Genomic DNA, 24,352 nt, shown 5'->3' on the forward strand with positions numbered 1-24,352 from the left:
CACAGATTCCAGGGAGCAGAGATTACAGGAAGTGATGTGCTGTGAAGAAAGATTAAGCCTGGTAGAGAGTGAGGAAGGCTTTTCTGAGATGATACTTGACCTTGGAATTAAATATCAGTAGTCAACCAGTTTGGGCGCAAGTGTGTCCCAGGCAGAGGGGACAGCACGGCCAAGTCTGTTGGGGCTTGGTGTGTTGGGAGAATGGGAGCGGGCCAGGGCTCCTGGTGCTGGTGTGTGATGGGAAGACGCTGTGTGCGGGTCTGACTGCCTTCCAGGGAAGCCTTTGCAGAATGCCCAGCACCTTCAAATCTAAGTGAAAGCCCTGTTCTCAAGCTTTCCTTGAGAGACTGATTCCTAATTGTAGTTCGACAATCACTCGTGCAAGGATTTGAGCATCACGCCATTTACTGGCATCAGATTCTTTCATCTCACCAGAGCCCCTGAGATACCCATCTCACCAGAGCCCCATTTTACATGAGAAAACAGGACAGGGAGGTGCCCTAGACCCCCTCAGCCCACCCTACATCTACATCTTTTTCTCTTTCTACCTGTCTCACCCTCAAATCTCCAAAACTGAGAATTCAGGCCCAGGGTCCCAGCCCTAGCATGGCGCAGAAGGTCACACCAGTTTAAGGAAAAGCTTGCTTGTTTTCCCAAAGCCATGCTTCTGTTTCCAAAAGTCAAAAATCCAGGACTTGTATTTCATTTCTCTGAGAAAAACCTCAAAACCAGACCTTTCTGGAGGGCTGAAAGAATTCAAGGAAGATAAGAGGAACAGATACAGGTTGCTGGTTCTTTGGCTCTTTTGTAGTTTCCGTGGGTGGGTAGGTCAGGATGTATTAAAATCACAAAAGAAGGGCATCTTTAAAACTCTCAGTGAGGAAGGTTTTGTAAACTGGACGTTATCAGGGCTCCCATCAGCATGCATAAGCAGCCTTTTCATCTGGCTTTACAGTCATACCTGGTCTAGCAGAATCCCCGCCCCAGTCTACACCCCAAAATCCCCAGTCAAGATCTTCTTTTGTTGATTTCAAACAAATGTTCCTTTCCCAGAAGAGAGGGAGGGAAACATCAGGGTGGGGCCAGAGGAAAATGCTGCCCTGATCAGGGACTTAGGCTAAAAAACTGTCAAGGGTATGCACAAAGCTAAACCTATAAGGATGTGAAAGATTTAAACAATCAAAAGGGACATCAATAGAGGTTCAGCTTAAAAACTGTTAAAAATCCACATGGTGAAGTGTGATGTAGCTGCTGTACAATGATGCTGAGGATTATATATTAATGTCACCATGTGTTGGACAGTTAACAAGCAGCAGGACAAGTATGGCTTCATTTTTGTAAAACAAGTGTATAAATATAAACAGAATGTAGGATGTTGAACTAATTAAAGCTCAGCTTTGATCACACCCTTATTACAATAAGTAATTCACATAAATATATTTTTAAATCTTACTACGTTACTACAAAGTTGGGGCATTATTACTACTCCTAATCTTCGTGAGGGACTTACCTGGTAGCTCAAATGTAAAGAATCTGCCTGCAAAGCAGGAGACTTGCAGGAGATGCAGGTTCGATCCCTGGGTCAGGAAGATCCCCTGGAGTAGGAAATGGCAACCCACTCCAGTATTCTTGCCTGAAAAATCCCATGGATGGAGGAGCCTGGCAGACTACAGTCCAGGGAGTCACAGAAGAGTTGGACATAATGGAGCAACTCAACAAGAAAAATAATCTTCCTGAACTAGGTCCACCGCATAAGGGACCCATTACTCAATCCAAGGAAGCTGAGATTCTAAAGGTTAAATGCATGTTTAGATCATGTAGGTAACAAGCAGGAACCATCTTGTTAACCTCTCATTGTTTATTATATTCTTGCATGTTTTCCCACCTACTATATGGTCTTGCTCCTTGAAAGCAAAGCTATGACAAACCTAGTGAAAGTGAAAGTCGTTCAGTCGTGTCTGACTCTTTGCAACTAGACAGCGTATTAAAAAGCAGAGACATTACTTTGCCAACAAAGTCTGTACAGTTAAAGCTATGGTTTTTCCAGTAATCACGTATGGATGTGAGAGTTGGACCATAAAGAAGGCTGAGTGCTGAAGAATTGATGCTTTCAAACTGTGGTGTTGGAGAAGACTCTTGAGAATCCCTTGGACTGTAAGGAGATCAAACCAGTCGATCCTAGAGGAAATCAACATGGAATATTCATTGGAGGACTGATGTTAAAGCTGAAGCTCCAATACTTTGGCCATGTGATGAGAAGAGCCGAGTCATTGGAAAAGACCCTGATGTTGGGTAAGGTTGAAGGCAGGAGAAGGGGATGACAGAGGACAAGATGGTTGGATGGCATCACTGACTCAATGGACATGAGTTTGAGCAAGCTCCTGGAGATGGTGAAGGACAGGGAAGACTAGTGTACTACAGTGCAAGGGGTTGCAAAGAGTCAGACATGATGGAGTGACTGAACAACAGTGTGGTACCATGTGTGTGCACATGCATGCGCAGTTATTTTCGACTCTTTGGGACCCCAGGACTCTATCCCGCCAGGCTCCTCTGTCCATGGAATTTTCCAGCCAAGAATACTGGAGTGGGTTGCCATTTCCAACTCCAAGGGATCTTCCCAGCCCAGGAACCAAACCTGAATCTCTTGCGTCTCTTGCATTGGCAGGCAGATTCTTTACCACTGCTCCACCTGAGAAGCCCACTATGTGGTTCCAACATACCTTATCAACTTTGGTGTTGGCACCTGGTGGGTAAAAATTAGCTCAGTTCATAGGATGTAGGGAAGGATGCAATCGATGCCTTTAGAGTCTGGCAAATCAAAGGCTGAATCCTGACTGTGCCAAATTGAAAACTCCCACTAGAATATCAGTTCCACACAGCCCTTGACCTTGGTTGTCTTCTTCCTGTTTCTCTCCCCAGGAATCACCTTCTCTCCCCAAGAATCAACCTGTCTGGGTTCTAAATCAATGCATAAAAAAGATCTGGGTATGGCAAGAATTATTCTGGGAAATCCCATCAATCAGGTACAAAAATCCTGTCAACAGGGATTTTGCAAATAAACCCTGAGTAGGGATGATGGGTGGGAATGAAATGGATCCCCTTCCATGTGAATGAAGCATGGATAAGGTATTGGAATTGAGAGGGTAGCCTCTGAAGAGTACCCATACATATGCAAAATATGCAACCAAGGAATTCTTTCTTCTTCAGGGTGTATATGGTTAAATTGTGTGGTGTGTGGTTTAGTCGCTAAATTGTGTCGGCTCTTGGGACCCCAGGGACTGTAGTCTGCCAGGTTCCTCTATCCATGGGATTGTCCAAGCAAGAATACTGGAGTGGGTTGCCATTTCCTTCTCTGATATGATTAAACTGGCTGCAGTTAAATACACATTGGATGGGATTCTTCTATAGCTTAAAACATTGAGGAGAATATGAAGATAAGTGGGCAGAGGCAGTGACACAAACACTAGTAAAATAGAGATCATTCCACATGTGTACATTTCTCAAACTACCCGAGGATGACAATATGTCCAGTGAAAACTTGCACCCAGCGTTTCCCTCCTGAGCACCTCACAAACATTTTCTCCAACCATCAAGCTCTACAGAATTTGATCCTGAGTCCGGGCTTCAGGCCCATCTGTGGCAGGAAACCCCACAGGGCACTTGCTGGATGGAGCAGAATGGTTCTGAGTCTGAGCCACCCAAGAACAGGAGCCTAATGAGAGTGGAGGATTGGGACCACGGTGCATGCGGGTCAGGCAGGCCTCCTATGTGACTCAAGTGGATCATGATGGGGTCTGGGGCTCTGTGGCGACCAGCATACCCCATTGTCCACAACAGTCCAGCAAGGAAGGCTGGTCGGGCATGGCCACACCTGATATCTGGAGAAAAGTTGGCAATCCTGATACAGCTCTTGATTTCAAATGCTGGTGATTAACTTGAGATTTTTCTTTAGCGATATGAGCCAAACAGAATGCTTTGGGGCCCAATCTGACCTACAGTCCTCTGGCTTGCAAAGTCTAGGTTAAAATTTAGAAAGTGATTTGTCATACTAATTTTTTAGGGCTCTCTATTTCATGGGACCAAGAGGCCAAGGTCACTTCAGTCATTTCTTTTGAAGCCTTAATTACCTTTCAAGAGTCACCAAAATTGGCAACCAAATGTGTGGGGGGCGGAGGGGGGGGGGGGGGGGGGGGGCGGGGGGGTGGGAACGTTTTGAGAACTTTTCACAGAGGTCCTTGTCAATATAGCTGGTAAGCAAAAGTACTCCAAATTCATTGGAAAGAATTCCACAGATTTCGAGATTAGCTAAGAACGCAAAGGTCAGTCCAGGCTCCTACAAAGAAAAAGGAAGAAGCTGGGGAGACAGGGAAAGGAAATACCAGAAGGAAGAACACCAACAGGTTAGCCGTATGTGAGGAGGTGAAATTGTGGGAAGGGCTGCCTGGTAACCAGTTATGAACAGAACAAGACATTTGACTTTTCTGGCCAAGAAATAAACTGAGAAAATGCCAGACATAGAAACAACTTTCTAAGTATATGCTCATTATCAAATTAATGTTAACTGTTTTGTCTATTCCACTATACCCCTTCTAGAATCTGAGCTCCACTTCTTCTAACCAATGCTCCTGCCCGCTGGACCACATGGCTTCCATAAGAGCCCCTGGTTTCCAGCTGGTTCAGTCTCTTAGTCCAGAGGTGATCACCTGACCCAAGCTAAGCCAATAGAAGCCTTCCCCAGCTTTAGGCCCCATGATGGACAAGGCAGAGCTTCAAAGCCATCCTGTCTCCAGCTGGGAAAGGTGTGCTATGCATGAGATGCCCATTTTTCTTGACTGGAGAACCTTGCTGACCCATCCTTGATAGCAGCCTGTTTCAGAGGCCCAGCAGCATTGCAGTTATTGGTTATTTGGCCCCTCCATGGACTTGGGCAGCCAATGAATGATCATTTTGCTTAAGCTGTTTTGATCTGGTTGCAGTCACTTGTCCTCTCTGCCTTTCACCAGCAAGGCGATGACATGGAGACACGGTATAGAGTACTATCATGCGGGCACTTGCACTGGGTGCTAAGTTACCTAGGAGCTTCCTAAGTACCTGGGGAAGCAAACTGCCTCCTCAGCAGGGCACCAAATTCTTACCAGCAAAATCCACCTTGAATCCAGCTACCCAGCAATGCACAATATTCTCCTTTCATAAACATACCCTTCAAAACAGCATTATCCTTCATCGAGTTCTCCCCTTCCTTATACCTCAAAGTGCCTTTTAAAGGCAAGCAACATTTGGCAGCTTCAGCAAAGCAAAGAAAAAAAGTTGACTGCCATAACTGAAGAATGTAAATTTTTTTTATTTAGCTCCAAAATTCCTTGAAAGAAAAAGAAAAACAATTGGCAGGTTGTTCAGGGGATGGAATGGGGTGGGGGGCCGGACATGGAGGTGGGGGTCATTGGAATATTTGCTTTTAAATGAAACTTCCATTTGTACTGTAGGAAGCATTAAGTACTGGATTATTTAGGCAATCATTTATTTCTAAAGTGCACTTCATGTGTCCACAGAGAACTCAGGAGTCCCCAGTTACTTGGGTCATTTTTCCCTTCTTAAATTCACAGTACTTAGAAAATCAAAAATTTTTTTAAAGAAAAAGAAAACTGAAAACTTGAGAAAAATCAAGTTCTTTTGATAACCCATTCCAATAAGAATGGTATCCCCATGGATAAGAAACTAAACCTCATTCCAGATTTTATTTTGAGATTCAAGCCAGATTTAGAAAAGGCAGAGGAACCAGATCAAAGTGGATCCGCTGGATCATGGAAAAAGCAAAAGCGTTCCAGAAAAACATCTACTTCCGCTTTATTGACTACGCCAAAGACTTTGACGGTGTGGATCACAACAAACTGTGGAAAATCCTTAAAGAGATGGGAATACCAGACCATTTTACCTGCCTCCTGAGAAATTTGTACGCTGGTCAAGAAGTAAGTTAGAATTGGACATGGAACAACGGACTGGTCCCAAATTAGAAAAGAGTATGTCAAGGCTGTATATTGTCACCCTGCTTATTTAACTTATATGCACAGTACATCATGAGAAATGCTGGGCTGGATGAAGCACAAGCTGGAATCAGGATTGCCGGGAGAAATATCAATAACCTCAAATATGCAGATAACACCACCCTTATGGCAGAAAGCAAAGAAAAACTAAAGAGCCTCTTGATGAAAGTGAAAGAGGAGAGTGAAAAAGTTGGCTTAAAACTCAACATTCAGAAAACAAAGATCATGGCATCTGGTCCCATCACTTCATGGCAAATAGATGGGAAAACAATGGAAACAGTGACAGACTTTGTTTTCTTGGGCTCCAAAATCACTGCAGATGGTGAAATTAAAAGATGCTTGCTCCTTGGGAGAAAAACTATGACCAACCTAGACAGCATGTTAAACAGCAGAGACATTATTTTGCCGAGAAAGGTCTGTCTAGTCAAAGCTATTATTTTTCCAGTAGTCATGTATGGCTGTGGACCATAATGAAAGCTAAGCACTGAAGAATTGATGCTTTTGAACTGTGGTGTTGGAGAAGACTCTTGAGAGTCCCTTGGATTACAAGGAGATCAAACTAGTCAGTCCTAAAGGAAATCAGTCCTGAATATTCATTGGAAGAACTGATGCTGAAGTTGAAAGTCCAACACTTTGGCCACCTGATGCAAAGAACTGACTCATTGGAAAAGACCCCGATGCTGAGAAAGATTGAAGACAGGAGGAGAAAGGGACAACAGAGGATGAGATGGTTGGATGGCATCACCAACTCAATGGACCTCAGTTTGAGCAAGCTCCGGGAGTTGGTGATGGACAAGGAAGCCTGGCCTGCTACAGTCCATGGGGTCGCAGAGAGTCAGACACAACTGAGTGACTGAACTGAACTGAATGGTACTTTGGACAGAATGCTTTTTTTCCCTTAAGAAAGCCACATATTTTGCAAAAGGGTTTTAAGAAAAAACTCTGCTCCAAAGGTGTTTAAATTGATATGACATTCTATTTCTTTTTTTTTACATCAAATGCAAGATTATGTCACAGGCACACTACAGACCCATGACCAAAGGTTAAGAAAAGACTTGACAAGAAGGACGAAAGGTAACTTCACAGTGAAGAAAACTGGCAAACGTCACCTGGGTGAGGTGATCAACTTTACCATCAACTGTAATAAGTCATGATATGATGAGAAGGACACTTTACTTCTGGGGGTCTTCCTCCCCAAAACCTATCCCCCAGCCTAATATAGATAAATCCCAAGTGAGGGACATTCTACAAAATCCACGGCCACCACTCCTCAAAACCGTCAAGGTTATCAAAACTAAAGGAAGTGTGAGAACCAGTCACAGCCAAAAGGAGCCTAAGGAGACATGATAACAGAACATCACACAGTATCCTGAGTGGGATCCTGACCCAGAAGGACACTGAGGAAAAACTAAGCAAATTCACATAAAGTATGGACTTTTCTTAAAAATAATGTATCTTATTTTTTTATATTGTATATATCAATAGTAGAGTGATATATACTATATCATTCAATAGATTGTATATATCAATGGTAGTTCATTAATTACAACAAATATACAATTTATATACAATTAATCAAAATGTTAACTAGCATGCTAACAAAAGAGGAAACTGGGTGTGAGATATACTGAAATGCTCTGTACCATCTTTGCAATGTTTCTGTAAATTTGAAACTATTTTAAAATAAAAGGTTTATTTAAAAAATAAGTAAGCATTGTAATCTTGTCTGATAACACTTTTCACTTATTTGAAGAAAAAACATTTTAAAAATTGATATAAAAAATGTTCGATGTTGAATGTGAGACTTAATTTAGATATTTCCTTTTTTTTTTTTTTTAATTTGGCCACACTATGCAGCATGCAAGATCTCAGTTCCCCAGCCAGGGATGGAACCCATGCTCCCTGCAGTGTAAATGCAGAGTCCTAACCACTGAACCACCAGGGAAGCCCCTAGATTATATTCATAAACTTCCAAAATCGAATATATTTTAGTTTTTCATTAATAATTCTTATCATTCATCCAAATTTCAATTTAAACCATCAATAAGGTTAAATCTATCACCTTTCATTTTTGCTATTTAAAAAGTTATAGCTGCTGTTTTGGTTATTAGTCCATTGTCTTCTTAGACCAAGGAATAGAAGTGAAGAAAAAGAAGTGGACTCAGTGAGAATCAACTCTTTAGAGACACTTTGCTATGAAGGGAACAGAAAACACCCTGGCGACAGAGGCAAGCTTGTGGTGAAGGGGGGTGGCTCCTTTAAAGAGGGTGAGGCCAAGGCAAGTTTGAAGGTCTACACTGAGATTCTCATCTGGGGTGATTCTGCCCCCAGAGAGCATGTGGCAATGTCTGGAGACATTGTTGGTTGTCACACTTCAGGGGGGGAGCACTAGGATCTAGTAGGTAGAGGTCAGGTCACATTAACATCTCATTATGCACAGCTCAGTCTCCCCAAGAGAGAATGAACCCACATGTCAATAGTACTGAGGCTGAACATGGAAATCTGCTCAGTATTATGTGGCAGCCTGGATGGGAGGGGAGTTTGGGGGAGAATGGATACATGTATGTGTATGGCTGAGTCCCTTCAATGTTCACTTGAAACTATCACAACATCGTTAATTATAAAACAAAACGTTTTTTTAAAAAACAATCCCAAACTAGCACTTGAGTGGTAAAACAAAATGAAGTGATTTTTCAGACATGCAGGAATTCAGGGGGTTCATCACAGAGACACTCTCTGAGAAAATGACTAAAGAATTTTTTCAGCAAAAGAAATAATAAATCCGAGGCTGATTCATATCAATGTATGACAAAATAAAAACAAAACAAAAAAAAAAAGAAATAATAAATCCGAGACAGAGGAAGATGTGAAAATCCCAAAACAGATCAAAGAAACTAGCAATATTCTATTTCAGTCTGAACATTTAGTTTCTAGTAACAATATGGAACTAGAGATCTCAAAGTGGAACAAGGAGCAAGGACGAAGACAAAGACAGGGAAGAATCCAGAGATTCTTACCTTGTTTGGGACATAGACAAAGATTAAATCCTATAGTCAAGGCTATGGTCTTTCCAGTAGTCATGTATGGATGTGAGAGCTGGACCATAAAGAAGGCAGAGTGCCAAAAAATTGATGCTTTTGAACTGTGGTGCTGGCGAAGACTCTTGAGAGTCACTTGGACAGCAAGGTCAGACCAGTCAACCTTAAAGGAAATCAACCCTGAATGTTCATTGGAAAGATGATGTTAAAGCTAAAGCTCCAATACTTTGGCCACCTGATGCAAAGAGCCAACTCTTTGGAAAAGACCCTGATGCTGGAAAGGATGGAAGGCAGGAGAAGGGGGCAACAGAGGATGAGATAGTTGGATGGCATCACCGACTCAATGAACATGAACTTGGGCAAATTCTGGAAGATAGTGAGGGACAGCAAAGCCTGGCATGCTGCAGTCCGTGGGATCTCGAAGAGTTGGACATGACTTGGTGACTGAACAACAACAAAGATTAAACCTATCCTTTGATTTAAAAAAAAGGTTAAAATGTGACTTTATGTTCTGCTTGAATAATTTACAAATAAGTTCTATTCGTGTTAAAAAAAAATAGTACAGAGGCTGAGACCCAGGTGTGACACTGGTCTATAGAAATGGCAGTACAAACACGACACGGGAGGCAAAGCGGGATGTCACAGGGGTGAAGCGCCCCAAGAAGGCCCTCCAACTAGTGCAGGGTTTGCCTGAGATTGGAACAGGACACCACTTCCACTGTGGTAGGAAGGACTGTGACCTTCTTCTCGGAGACCTGGCTTCCATTCTCCCTATAGGGTGGACACAGGCCATGTGTCCTGTGTCCTGGCCTTGACTGAACAGACTTAGGGTGGACCCTCACCCAAGCCAGCCCAATCAGATTCTCTCTCCTGGGACTCAGAGAAGAGCATGGGCTTCCAGTGATGACCTCTGAGCAGCTTCGAGAGCTGCCTGCAGTGGCCATGTCCTGCAATGAGCACAGAAAGCATCAGATGAGAGCAGGAGACTGACATCAGCACCCTGGAAGAAGTAGAGACCACAGAGAGAGAAGAATGCCACGCTGATTCTCAGCAGATTTCTGATTTCTCCTTTCCATTCTCACAGGTCAAGCCTGTGATCCTTAAATTCTTTGAAACTTTGTGCTTAAGTGAGTTTGACTAGATGTCTGTTGTTTACAACCAAACTATCTTTACCTAGCCTCATGTTCATTGTTTAAAGTTTGGGAAAGACTGGAAAACATAAAGAAACTTTTTTTTTTTTTTTTTTTTTAAAGTACAAGCAGTTGCATGGAGAGCTACCAGTTAGGTCTAAACCAACAGCAACCTCATTTTTGCCTGCCCATACCAATTTTGCTTGTAGTAACTATAGTGATAGGATGTTAGCCTGAAGTTGATGGCAGGCATCTCACCAACCAGAGGGGATAATGTGTCTTGGAAAGAAAAAAGTAAAATTGAGTGCTAGAAAGTGATTACTGATGATATCTTTTAGCTCCTAGATCCAGCTGTACCTGAAGCTACAAGCCTTCTCAAGGATATGAGCCAATAAATTCCCTCTTCTATCTGAGCCAGTTTGAATAGGGTTTCCATTCATCTTTAATTAAATAACCTTCAAGAAGCTTCTTAGGTTAGAAACCTGTGCCGAAGGATGATAAAACAGTGCTCCTTTTCAATTCTAAGCCAGGAAGAAAGAATATGGAGTGCTGGCTAAAAACCTCTGGCACCCGCCTTTTTTTTTTTTTTTCAATGTATCTGAGGAAAAAACACATTCAGAGTTTTGCACTCAGAGGATTAAGGAGGGGGCCAAGAGGAGAGATGAGGGGGAAGTGGAACCTTCTCTCTGAATAAGAACAGGGACATTGTTGACACCAGATAGGCCAGGCCAAAAAGGAGGGCCGCGTTGACAGCGGCTTAACCACCCACCGATGTCAAGAGCTGGAGAGAGCTGGGCAGGCTGATGCGGAGCCCACAGGTGGGCGTGGGGGTGGAGTCTGGACTTGAACCGGGCCAGCCCGGAACTCATTTTCTCTTTGGCCCGCTGTAACTTCCTGTTTTCCAAGGGGGAGGAGGCGTTTTGTTAAAGACAAGCCTCTCCCGGCTTAGCCAGCCGGACAGCAAGAATTTCTCACAAAACACTGTTTTTGCCGCATTCAATGTAGATGAATCAGACGCCAGCGGATCCAATTTATTTTATACAAAGCAGAGTCTGTGATGATGGGAAGGTCCTCGCAAGGCTGGTGGGTTTTATTGAGAGCAGAAGACAAAATGAATCATTCCAAGATGTTAAGACGAAACCCAAACACACCCAGCTTCCCTCGTGGTTGGTGCTGGGCTGGCTGTGGGCCCCACCTCTCAGCCAGGAAGGAGGTCTTGCAAATGTTTCCTCTCTCTAGTCTCAGGGCCCCCGTGGGTGCTGGAAATGCCAGTCCGCCGCAAGCTCGGCTTCCTGTCTTCGCCACCTAACTTGTCTCAAAGCCACCACTGATGGCACTCTTTTTTTTTTTAACATATTTTTTTTTTTAATATTTATTCATTTGGCTGCATTGGGTCTCTGTTGCGGCACACTGGATCTTTGTTACTTCATGTGGCTCCATCATTGCCATGGACGGACTCTGGAGTTGGGGCTGGCAGTTTAGTTGCTCCATGGCACCGAGGGATTTTAGATCCCCTAACAGGGATTGAAACCTCGTCCCCTGCATTGCAAGGTGGATTCTTAACCCCTGGCCCACCCAGGGAAGTCCCTTTTAACATATATTTTGACTTGCAGATACAAGCATACTTTAGGGAATGAGTTACTTATGTCATTTTCAAGGTGAGAAGTGAGATGGAGAATGTGGTATTAAACGCCACCACCAACACCACCATAACAACTATAAATAGGTGTGCACATGTTTGTGTTTGTGTGTGTGTGTGTTTACACATATCATAATCCCTCTCTTTTTTTTTTTTTTGCCACCCAATAGAGCTTGAGGAACTTCCCTGACCAGAGATTGAACCTGTGCCCCCTGCATTGGAAGCACAGAGTCTTAACCACTGGACCATGAGGGAAGTCCGATGGCACTCTTACAAGGAAACATATACTTATTTCTAAAATTTCCAACCTGTTCTCTATAGCCAGTTTGGGGCCAGGTCTATAGATATCACCCAACCTTTAAGAGATGGCCCCATTTCAGTCTAAGAACAAACAAAGAAACAACCCAAATGCTTTCTCAAGGTCCCAGCAAGGTGAAGGATATTCAGAACTCTCCAAGTGTTTCTGGGGAGCTGGCAAGGCCCTCTGATGAGAGTTTTCGTTTTGCAGGAGAGTTCCATGAGACTGTATCCTTCTGTGAATGAGAATTTAAGCGTGACAATCCTGACGGTAAAGAAACAGTTGTGAAAGGAGAGTAAGCCTCAGAACTTTTGTAGACTGCGTTCAAATCTGTCTCCAATTGTTGTCATTGTTTAGGTGCTCAGTCATGTCCAACTCTTCCGCGACCCCATAGACTGCAGCACACTGGGCTTCCCTGTCCTTCACTATCTCCCGGAGTTTGCTCAAACTTATGTCCACTGAGTTGGTAATACCATCCAATCATCTCATCCTCTGTCATCCCCTTCTTCTCCTGCCCTCAATCTTTCCCAGCATCAGGGTTTTTTCCCAATGAGTTGGCTTTTCACATCAGGTGGCCAAAGGATTGGAGCTTCACTTCAGCATCAGTCCTTTCAATGAATATTCAGGGTTGATTTCCTCTAGGATTGACTGATTTGATCTCCTTGCAGTCCCAGGGACTCTTGAGAATCTTCTCCAGCACCACAGTTTGAAAGCATCAGTTCTTCAGTGTTCAGCCTTCTTTATGGTCCAACTCTCACATGTACATGACTACTGGAAAAACCATAGCTTTGACTATGTATTGGGTAGAAAATGGGAAATAAATATCAGCAGGAAGATTTTCCCATCAGCCCATCAGACTTTTTCCCTCTTGCCCCAGCACATAGTCCATTTTCTCATCCTGTGGCACTGATTGGGGTCTGGAAGTGCCTTGTTTATTCATGTATTTAGTGTCTGTCTTTTCCCTAAGAGTGGAGATTCCACAGAGCAGGGACCAGCATTCCAGAGCATGGCAGAGTACTGGGCACACAGTAGGTACTCAGCAACTTGGTTGAATGAACGGTTGAATGAAAGATCTGAATTTAGACCTCTGCCTTTTCCTAAATCCTAAACCAGAATGGGCTGCAGTTACAATGGGTATCCCAGGGTTTTGCAAACCAAATGCAACAGAGATGAAATTTAATCTCTTCTAGAATTTTAAAGTCGTGTCCTAGAATTTTTCTTTTTAACTAAATGTGGGTGTTTGGGCTAAAAACACATGATAGAATAAGAACCTGACATCTGTTCTCAAAGGGGTTAGTTTACTCACCTCTCCTTAAAAGTTAAGTCACTGAAGTGAGATGTCAATGGTCAGAGAGGTGCGGGGTTTGGGGGATGGGGCAGGCAGGAGGGGAGAGTGAGAGAACAGTCAGATTGCTTCATTCATCTGCTAAGCCTAGAAGCAGGCCTTCAAGCACTCATGGTTGTCTGTCCTGTGCCTGCTGGGGTGGCCTGTCCAGTAAGGACCACAAGGTTCATGGATGCCTGACATAGGATCTCTGTTTTAAGCAATGGCGGCACAAAACCGGGGCCTTGTGGGCCACCACCCCACACAAATGAAAGAAGATTAAACCCTGACAGGCAAGTAGCCACAGCTGCCTGCCTAGTTCTTGTCCAAACCCAACAACTTAAGCCCCTAGTGGAAGTGAAATTTAAAAAAAAAAAAAAAAATGCAGGGCCAAATACAGGCCAAAATCTGTTCCAACAAACACCAGGCATTTACATTTAAAAATTTAAAAAAAGAAAAAAAAAAAAACGCTCTCTGTCTTTCAACTGAGCTGGCTTCTACAGGCCTTGCTGTGTATAATATGCACAAACACAGAAGTGTACAGCCCTCCACCCAGCCTGGCCTCCAGGATAGAACAGGAGTAGTGCAGGAGTAAGGGCGCATCTTAACATCACCAGAGCCGGCGTTTGTGGGAGATGAGGTCTTTCTAGCTGTGAGTCTCTCTATCCACACCCAGGTGCTTTACCACATCATGTGGATGCCTGAGCACAATCTCAGTCTTTCTGCAAATGTTTTGTGAGTCCCTGCAGGAGGTGACAGGAGGCCCTGAGGCTGCAGAAGGTAAAGAGTCAGCTTACTCACTGGATGGAGAAAGGATTCTTGCGGGCGGTAGGAGACTTAGGTTCACCAACCTGTGGATGGGCAATGTCCAGCTAGGCACTCTTGAAGGGAACAGGTCAACAGTGGCCAATTCGGACCTGACCCCACCCTTCACCAGCCGTAGGACCTCGGGCGGAACGTTTGACGTCACTCCGCTCCCGAATCCTCATTTGCATCTTCCATCCCCTGGAGTGGTTGTGGGGATGAAATGATGAAGTGAGAAGAAATAGGGAAAATGCAACACCTGGCACAGAAAAGCTGCTTCTAATAATGGACTGCTTACTGACACCCTTCGCTCACACCCGGTAACCCACCTCACCCCTTTACTTTCGAAGGAGGCACCGCCGGAAGGAACGTTAGTGGATGAACAGTGATGGTCGATGACCAACCAGCAAGCACGGCCTCCCTCTGGGTGGGCTGGGAGCCACCTTCAAGGCTGCAGTAAGAGGCAGACCCTTGCCCCCGCTCATGCCCGGCGGCCCTCCACCGCCCACACTGCCTCTTTTGTCTCAAGCTATGTTTCCCCCACATCTTCCCTTCCTGCACATGGTTAGCTGTTTCGATTGTTCCCCTCGCAGGACCAGTCCAAACCACAGCACTTGGCACCACCTTCAAACCTCCTGTTTGCCAACGTCTGTTTATCAGATCCAAGGCGTGCTCTTTGGGGCTGATCGCCTGACAGGAGCCCTGTTTTCCAGCCGCGAGGGACGTCCAAATGTTATATAAGGCCACACATTTACTCCTCCGGCGGGAACATGCCTCTGGAAACAGCACGGCAATTGGCAAGAGGAGGAATCCTGTGCAGTGGGCTGGTAACCATGGGACGACCACCATCTCTGTTGAGGCCAATCCCAGCCTTCCTGCTTCTGGGTTCCAGTCCGAGGGTCATAATGGCCCAGAGAGGCAGGGAGGGGACAGGAAGGAATCTTTAGATAAACTCAGAGTGATCACATAGCAACCAGAGTGATCTCTTTCAGCTAAATCATGTCAGCTAAAGCCTGTCACTGGCTTTATAGCCTCCGAGACTCCCAGGGTAAAACCCTTGAATGGTCAGGGACAGCATCTTCCAGTCTCGTCCCCTGCGAGTGCATCTCGCTGGCCCTGTGTGGCTTCTCCAGCCACGTCCCCCAACATCCCTGTGACTTTGCACATGCTGGACCCTCTGCCTGGAACACGTGTCCTTCCCTTTGCATCTGGTGAAAGCTTCCCCGTGCTTTGGAGCTCCACTCCAGGGAGCCGACGAGGTCAAAGCCTCCTGTGAAAGGAGCCGGGACACCTCTCACCTCCCCTTCGCCACACATGTCACACCTGCATCTGCACACTTGTTCCTTAGATCATCTGATCCGTGTCTCCCCGGTTATATCCTGAACTGCACAAGAGAAATCCAGTTTTTTGGCCTCAGTGTTGAGGCTGGACGTCTGGTACAAAGGAAGCACTTGATAAAGGTTTCTGAATTGCTCTAAGAGTTTCCTGCATGTTAGAAAAGGTCCCTAGGACAATCTGTCTTTGAGAATGCCAAGCAACTAGCAAGGCCAAGAATGCCAAGCCTGGCCAGTTGCAGTCCAAGGGGTCGCAAAAAGTCAGACATGACTTATCAACTGAACAACAACAATAGCAAAGCAAAGGTATTCTTTTCCTTCTAGGCTGAGTCCCCGTAGCTTCCCCACCACTCTGGGGCTTCCCTTTAAAGCAGTCGTCACCAGTATTGGTTTTACCATCTGTCTTCCTTTCCTGCGTGTCATGCGGGCAGACAGTGGGCTTCTAGAAGAAGACTTTGAGGCAAGGATTTGAATGAGAAGGATTTGACAGGGAGGTGAGTCCACAGGACACCTGGTGGTGGGGTGGGGGGATGGGAAGTGAGAGAAGCCGCACAAAGTGTCACCAGCTGCCACTAGAGTGTCTGAGCTCCCGGAGCTCATTACTGCTGGCGGGCTTGGAGGTCATCCCACCGGAAGGGACTCAGGTACCGCCTGGTGGGTCACTGGCTGAGGACCACTCCCAGGGGCAACCACTCCCATCACTCCTGCCGGCCCCAGGAATGGCATCGCTCATACAGTTTCCACAGGAAACCTTAGGGCAGAGGAATGCCGTTGCAGTGGCTGGTGTTCACAGACATGAGGAAGGCGAGAGTGGGGCACCCCCACAGACTTCATTGCCAAGGCAGGAAGAGGGCAGGGCCCTCACCCACTGCTGACGGTCACCTCCTCACCAGACTGTTCCTGGGACATCCCTTGGTCCCCATCCCAAATTTCCCAAGAGCAACCCACCTTCCTGACTTGGAGCAGTGGGAGTTGACAGGGTGCTTTTATCCCTGGACCACATTGTGCCTCTGTTCAGCCAGGAGATGAAGGTCAGGGGGTCCCTACCTGCGCGGTTGTGTGCTAATGGCTCCATCAAACACCATCTGGCGATAACATGGCTCTGTTTTCCCATGTTCTTTCTAAACACCTAATGACCCTGATACACCATTTATGGAAATACTAGTAGATTTGGCTGATGTAAACTAAATGGTAGAGAAAAGGGAACCCTCCTACACTGTTAGGAATGTAAATTGGTGCAGCCACTATGGAGAACAGTATGGAGGGTCCTTAAAACACTAAAGATAGAGCTATGGTATGATCCTGCAATTCCACTCCTGGCATATATCTGGAAAAGATGAAAACTCTAGTTTGAAAAGTTGCACGCACCCCAGCGTTCATAGCAGCACTATTTACAACAGCCAAGACATGGAAGCAACCTAAATGTTCATCAATAGATGAATAGATAAAAGAAGATATTATATATATATATATATAAATATATAATGGAATATTACTCAGCCATTAAAAAGAATTAAATAATGCCATTTGGGGCAACATGGATCGACCTAGAGACTATTAAAGGAAGCAAAGTAAGTCAGACAAAGACAAATATGATATCACATACACGTGGAATCTTTAAAAAAATGATACAAATGAACTTATTTATGAAACAGAAACAGATTCACAGACACAAAAGGACAATCTTAGGGGTACCAAAGGGGAGGAATAGAGGGATAAATTAGGAATTTGGGATTAACAGATACATACAATTAACAGATACATACTACTGTAAGTATAAAATAGATAAACAACAAAATCCTACTAGATAGCTCAGAAAAAATATGTTCAATATCTTGTAATAATCTGTAACAGAAAAGAATATGAAAAAGAATAACTCAATCACTTTGCTGTATACCTGAAACATTATTAATCAGGTGTACTTCAATTTTTTAAAAAGTAAAAATAAAATAAACTGAGTGGTAGAACCAGGAGGGATTTCTCTCTTTTCAGATACCTCATCTGATCTCCCCACTTTTTCTGTAATGAACTTCATCAGTAAATGAAGGAGAGGTTAAGCGGATGGTTTTGGCCAATGCTTGCAATAAATGCACACATCGAGATTGTTCTTTGGTGGGTGACTTCAGGTCTAACCCCTTTAGGCCACTCAACCACACCCAAAGAAGGCAAAAACTCTCTTTCTTGTTGGAAAACACCAGAACTCACCCCCAAAGCCCACACTAAGACAATCTGTGCACTTAGCAGCATCGAACCGTCTCATCCTGGCTCCAGACGTGACCCTGGAGCCAGGTTCCCATGTGTCCATCCAAAGGTGGGATTCTCTCTCCCAACTGCCCTCTCTCTCTTTCTGCCTCTCGGCTTAATACAAATTCAGTCATTCATCCACTCAGTGGACCTATGCCATGTGTCAAGAGCTAAGCACCTGCCAAACCTGAATTAAAACAAAAACAGTACAGGAAGCCCAATGACCCCTCACAGAAGTAGCACCATCCATCCTGGTAAAGGTGACTTCATTCATTCATTCATTACACAAATAAGAACTGAACATTAACTCCAAGTCAGATGCTGTGGGACCCGGTGCTGAACAGACAGGCATGGCCCCTGCCCTCACTCATCCACAAAGCCACATGGGACAGAAATTACGAACACAGGATCTTGGCCCTAAGTTCAAATGCCAGAGCCTTCCTTTTGCTAGCTGTGTGTCTTTGGGCACCTTTACCTAACCTCTCGCTGCACCTGAATTTCCTGTACTATAAGCAGGAATCTACTATATCTACTATAAGCAGGAGATCACGACAGTCCCTACCTCATAAGGTGTTGTGACACTTGAACGCTTGCACTCACCTGGAGCAGCACGTGCCCATCAGGTGCATCCTCTCTCCAGCATCCCAGAAAGAGAAGCCAGGTTCTGTTGTGAATGATGTGGGCTTTGTCTTGCGGACCTTCGTGGCCTGTGGCAAAAGAAAAGAGGAGACAGTGGTGATTGTGGAAGGATTGGAGAGAGCTCAGAGGAGTCCCAGGGGGAAGCAAGACAGGCAGTGGATGGACCAGGGCTCCGAACTTGCTCTGCATGCTTACCTGTTGACTTACTTTCCATCCGACCCACTCAATGAGGGAGCTGGGTGCTTTGCCTCTTGTTCACAGCTCTCTCCCAGTTCCCAGAATCGTGATAGAAGTCCAGAGCAAAGGAACTGAGAAAAGAATGAGACAATAAGTGAATGAAGTGGGGGCCCATGCCCGATCCAAAGGGATGGGAGATCCTGGGGCACTCGGCAGGGTAGAAGAGGGAAGCTCCCCGATTTGGACTTGGAGGCAGATTGAACCCCCATCCCGGGCCAGCTAGCACTGTCCCAAGACAATACTGACCTGACCCTTCCCCCAGGTGGGACCATTCCTCAGTCCTACCAAGGCCCTATCACACTCAGGGACTGGCTTGTCTTATTTCCAGAAGCTTCTTCTCTCCCCACACAACCCCCCTTCATGGCCCAGCAGCCTCTTTAGCACCTTTCTGAGTTTCGAACATCTGTGCATCTGATCACAGGTAGCACGGGCGCTGACAAGCTCCTGCTGCTTGATGAAATCACACCCACCCAGAAGTGAGAATGGGCTCGGGCCGGGGCCAGCAAGGTAGGGCCACCCCGTATGGCTCGGGGAAGAACCACTGCAGGCACAAGCCCCTCCCTGAGAAGGGGCTTCTTGTGGGGGTCTGTGGTTGGTATGTGGAGCAGGCAGGACTCCTCCATGTTTCTACTTCTCCCCCACATCTCCATTTCTGTCATCCCTGTTCCTCTCTGCTGAACCCACGGACCCAGGAGAGCTGATGCTTTGCATTTGGGGGTGACAACTAGCTATTGAAAGCCTTTATGCGACTTGCCAACCGTCCTGGAAGTACCCAGTTCACAGACAATGGCCCTTTGGCCCAAGCAGTGGGTTTGTTGTTGTTAATGATGGTATTGTAAATTTGTCGGCAACAATTTTTTAAATTATTTATTTATTTAAAGCAATTATCATTCAATTAAAAAAAAAAAAAAAGACTCCTGCTTCCACTGCAGGGGGCACAGATTTCACCTCTAGTTGGCAAACTAAGATTTCACATGCCCAAGTGGTGTGAGGGGGATGAGGGATGTGGGGATGTAGGGACCCAAAGAGTCTCCCATGTTAGTGGGAGGGGTGAAAATAAGGACATGGCTTCTACTGGCCAATTAGGCAAGGTGTTTTTTAAAACGTGTGACTCAGCAAGTCCAACGTGGGGCATCTGTCTTCAGAAACAAATCTTTATATAAGCAAATACTTTATATAAGCAAAGGCTCGGCTTCAAGGATATTTGTCACAGCCTAACTCAAAATAACTTTTAAGTAGACTAAGTAGTAGGAGGCATTAGTTAAATATATTAACGATCTATTCATCTAATTGAATGCAGTCCTCCCTTTGTGGGATGCAGAATTACATGGGGAATTCTCAAGGGCATTCTGCTGAGTGACAAAAAAAGTTTCAAAAGGCTATATACTCTGTGATTTCATTTATATAACATTCTTGAAATGATAAAATTATAGAAATGGAGAACGCAGTATCAGCTGCCAGGGGTGGGATGAGCTGTGGCTATAAAAGGGGGACAGGACGGGTCTTCAGTGGCACTCTTTATGGACTACATGTGTATGACCACCCCACCCCCTAAATTCATGTCAAAATCCTCACCCCCAGTGAGGCAGCATTGGCGGGGGTGGAGGTTTGGGGAGGTGCTTAGGTAATGCGGGTAAAGCCCTCAAGAATGGGATAGGAGGCCAAAGAGCACCCTGCCCCCTCTGCCTTGTCAGGACACAGCGCTGTGGAGAGCTGGCAGCAGGATGCCTACATCGGAAGGGTCCGTGAGGGTGAGTACAGATGCTAATCAATCTCACAACAGTGAACTCTTAGGTGGAGCTTGCTCAGTTGTTTCAGTCGTGTCCGACTCTTTGTGACCCCCCTGGACTGTAGCCCACCAGGCTCCTCTGTCCATGGGATTCTCCAGGCAAGAATACTGGAGTGGGTTGCCATTTTCCTACTCCACTTAGGTGGAGAGGACTGATCTATGATTTCCTGTATTTTCCAAATTTTCTCCCAATGAATATGTGCTGTGTTAATATAAAGAGAAACACATTTCTCGGAGACAGGAAGAAACTCTCAGATCTCCTGGTGAACAGAGAAAGCACTACTTTGCTCAGACCCAAAACCCTCACCCCAGGACTTCCCCGGTGGTCCAGTGGCTAAGAATTCACACTCCCAGTGCAGGGGGCCTGGGTTAGATGATTGGTCAGGGATCCTACAGACTGCAACTAAGAGTTGACATGCTGCAACTAAAAATCCCAAGTGCTGCAATTAAGATCGGGTGCAGCCACATAAATAAATGATGATAGTAATAATAATAAAAACCCTCACCCATCCCCAGGACAAATGGTCCACTTCCTGATTCTCCAGCACACCCTGATCCCACCACCCTAGAGCTCCCTGCACTGACCCTGTCTACACCCTACTCTCTCCTCATGGTTCAGGTCACATATTGCCTTCTCCAGGAAACCCCGGGGCTGACCCCAGAGGACCTCCGGAAACCAGCATGCCCTTCCCCATGAGGAATTCCTCAAGGGTGGGGCTGATCTTTTTTCCCTTGGCCTCCCTTACTGACCCAGCACCAGTCCCCTTTTGGGGGTCTGTAAACTATCACGGAAGGATGCAGGGCCATGGCTGAAGAAGCAGGCTGATTCCATCCCCACCAGATGTGAAACTGTGAGGCTCTTAGCCTCAGCTTCTTCACCAGTAACACTGGACAGCTAGGAATTTGATAAAGATGACACAATCTCTAACATAAGGATCATTTTACAAAGGAATTGCTGTAAAGTCTGGAAACCAGGTATGTCAAGTGCCCAGCACAGCAGCTTGATTAGTCACTGCTTGTTTGTATTAATAATCAAGAATGACTAAAAAACAGCAAACTATGGGTGTGGCTCAGGTAGGCACTTCCATGCAAAGATCCCCAAAGCTAAGCTGGTCAGAGGGCTGAGTGTCATGGCCAAGGTCACCTAAGAGTTCAGGAGCCTCAGAACTAAAGCAGCAGCAGTGATGACAAAGAGGAGGATGGGGAGGAGAAAGAGAGAGGGAGGAGAAATGGGAGAGGGGGGAGAAAAGAGGAGTATTCATGGGAGAGGGGGAAGAAGAGGAAGAACAAGGGGTAAAGGGGAAGGGGGAGAAGAGAGAAACATGTTCCTCTTATTAAATTCCCTAGTTGACCTCCTGGTCCCAGATGGCTGCTCCAATTCTCCTGCCATCACGTCCAACTCCCAACCAGCAAGCATGAAGAAAGAGAAGGGGATTATATACTTCCCACTGGCTAGAGCCAAGACACATGATCTCCTCAAGCTTCAAGGCATCCCGGGAAATGCTAGCTGTGTTCCAATGACCTTGTGGCCACCTAAAGTTGGGGTGGTGGTGGTTGTTTAGTCGCTAGGTCGTGTCCGACTCTTTGCAACCCCATGGACTGTAGACTATCAGGCTCCTCTGTCCATGGGATTACCCAGGCAAGAATACTGGAGTGGGTTGCCACTTCCTTCTCCAGGGGATCTTCCCAACCCACGTCTCCTACATTGGCAGGCAGATTCTTTACCACTGAGCCACCAGGAAAGCCCAAAGAAACAGGGTTCTTTCATTAAAAGCAGAGTCTCTGCTATTTACACATGACGAAACAGAGACACAGAGAGAAAAGTAAATTGCCATGCAGACTCTAAGTGGAGTTTGTAGCAGGCAGGATAAAGCTACTCTCTGCCACCCAACCAAAAATCTCTGGTTCTAATCCCTGGACGTAGTAAAGGAAAAGTGAAGTGAAAGTCGCTCAGTCATGTCCTACTCTTTGCAACCCATGGACTATACAGTCCATGGAATTCTCCAGGCCAGAATACTGGAATGGGTAGCCTTTCCCTTCTCCAGGGGATCATTCCAACCCAGGGATCAAAAGAGTGATTGAATTATCTCCCCTTGAGATGGGGAGAGTGTCCTGGATTATGTGATGGTCTAAATGCAATCACACGTACCCCTACAAGAGGGAAGCAGAGTGAAACCTGAAGATGTTGTCCCTGAAGACTGGAGTGATGGAGTCACAAATCAAGGATCACCAGCAGCCACCAAGTTGATCACCAGGACGAGGCCAGAAGTATTCTCCCCTTAAGAGGGAGCATAGCCTCCGCCTGCACCTTGATTTCAGCCCTGAGGCACTGACTTCAGACATCTGGCCTGCAGACTGTGAGAGGAGAGGTTTTTGATATTGGTGTTTTGGTTTTTTGGGGGGGTGGGGGTGGGGGGAGTTATTTTGTTTGGAAGGAAAGCTATGACAAACCTAGACAGCATATTAAAAAGCAGAGACATCACTTTGCTGACAATGGTGTACCTAGTCAAAGCTACGGTTTTTCCAATAGTCATGCACAGATGTGAGAGCTGGACCATAAAGGCTGAGCACCAAAGAATTGATGCTTTTGAACTGTGGTACTGGAGAAGATTCTCGAGAGTCCTTTGGACCCCAAGGAGATCAAACCAGTCAGTCCTAACAGAAATCAACCCTGAATATTCATTGGAAGGGCTGATCCTGAAGCTCCAACACTTTGGCCACCTGATGCAAAGAGCCAACTCATTAGAAAAGACCCTGATGCTGGGAAAGACTGAGGACAGCCGAAGCAGATGACAGAGGATGAGATGGTTGGATAGCACCACCAACTCAGTGGATATGAGTTTGAGCAAACTCTGAGAGACAGTGAAGGACATGGCAGCCTGGCATGCTGCAGTCCATGGGGTCACAAAAAGTCAGACATGACTTAGCTACTGAACAACAAAGCAATAGTAATATTTAGTTTATTTATTTACTTGGCTGCACTGGGTCTCAGTTGTGGTATGCAGGATCTTTAGTCGCAGCATGCTAACTCTTAGTTGCATCATGTGCAACTCTCATGTGGGACCTAGTTTCCTGACCAGGGTTCGAACCTGGGTCCCCTGTATTGGGAGCATGGAGTCTTAGCCAATGGACCACCAGGAGAGTCCCTATGTTTCTGTAGCTTTTAAGTCAGTGAGTTTATGTTAGTTTGTTACTAACCCAGCCACAAGGAACTAACCCAGACTCTAAGCAAACCCAGGCTGCCTGGCTCCAGTGAGCATGTTCTTTACCTCTATGACACCAGAAGTCCACAGAAGGAAGAAAGGTAGGGACCTGTCCCAGCACTTTGAGTCAGAGATCCAAACTCTGAGCACTTGCCCCTGCCCACCGTGTCAGGCCATGTCCCTCAGACACCAGGGGACAGAGAAGGCAAGCTTGTCACCTGGCACTGGGCAGTCCCAGCCCCAAGGCCACAGGATGCTACATTCCATCATGTTGTTAGCAATTTCCTCGGTCTAGGGGCTGGAGTGAGCAAGGAGAAGAGACCTAATTTAGGATGAGCTCACTGGGAGGGTGATTTGTTCTATTGCTGGGCCATCAGCATTTCTGTGTGGAGCCCACGCGCTGAGCCAGGAGGTGGTGAGGTGTCCCCAGAGACCTCCTGCAGCTTGTGCACAAAGCTCCTGGCGTGGAAACAAGCCCAAGCCACCTTCTCTTTCTTTTAATTTTTTTTTTTTCCTTTTCTTCCTTCTGCAAGTCTATTTCATGTCCTACCCTAAGCCTCACCAAGTTGGGTTCACTGATGATGGAGCAGACTGCTCACCTGGAAACCCAAGGCACATTCTTACAATCTCCC

At 45.7% G+C, this 24,352-nt stretch overlaps 1 long non-coding RNA gene across 2 annotated transcripts in view; it reads right to left on the reverse strand.

The window, feature by feature from the left end:
* Window positions 1-24,352, reverse strand: part of LOC122682042 — a 96,895-nt gene that overhangs the window by 55,952 nt on the left and 16,591 nt on the right. The window contains exons 2-4 of one of the 2 annotated variants that reach the window (XR_006337196.1): window positions 18,687-18,799; window positions 18,453-18,559; window positions 17,212-17,453 (exon numbers count right to left, since the gene is read on the reverse strand). This is a non-coding gene — a long non-coding RNA (uncharacterized LOC122682042). Of the gene's footprint in view, window positions 1-17,211; window positions 17,454-18,452; window positions 18,560-18,686; window positions 18,800-24,352 lie in introns of those variants that run through there. The other variant, XR_006337197.1, reaches the window with a different exon arrangement.

This window comes from Cervus elaphus, chromosome 23, assembly GCF_910594005.1.
Source record: "Cervus elaphus chromosome 23, mCerEla1.1, whole genome shotgun sequence".
Classification (NCBI taxonomy): Eukaryota; Metazoa; Chordata; class Mammalia; order Artiodactyla; family Cervidae; genus Cervus; species Cervus elaphus.